This window comes from Lethenteron reissneri, chromosome 35, assembly GCF_015708825.2.
Source record: "Lethenteron reissneri isolate LAM-NWPU_2019-01 chromosome 35, ASM1570882v1, whole genome shotgun sequence".
Lineage (NCBI taxonomy): Eukaryota > Metazoa > Chordata > Hyperoartia > Petromyzontiformes > Petromyzontidae > Lethenteron > Lethenteron reissneri.
The window spans coordinates 4784008-4784299 of NC_083813.1; positions in this window are offsets into that span (position 1 = coordinate 4784008).

The following is a 292-nucleotide window of genomic DNA, read 5'->3' on the forward strand; positions in this document are numbered from 1 at the left end:
AATAACATTCTCACGACGTTTCGACTGCAACATAAGCAATCATCATCAGGTGTGAAATCCACAGCAAGAAAATTTGAAAAAATAATTATTTGCTGTGGATTTCACACCTAATGATGATTGCTCGTGTTGCAGTCGAAACGTCGCGAGAATTTTATTGTTTTATTATTTCCCTTCTACGTGACTACCGAAAGAACCAAGAATACACACATTAGATTGAATAAACGTTGTACAAGTTTCATCGAACAAGACCGGAAAGTAAAAAAAAACGACAAACGATTTACTTTTCATTTTC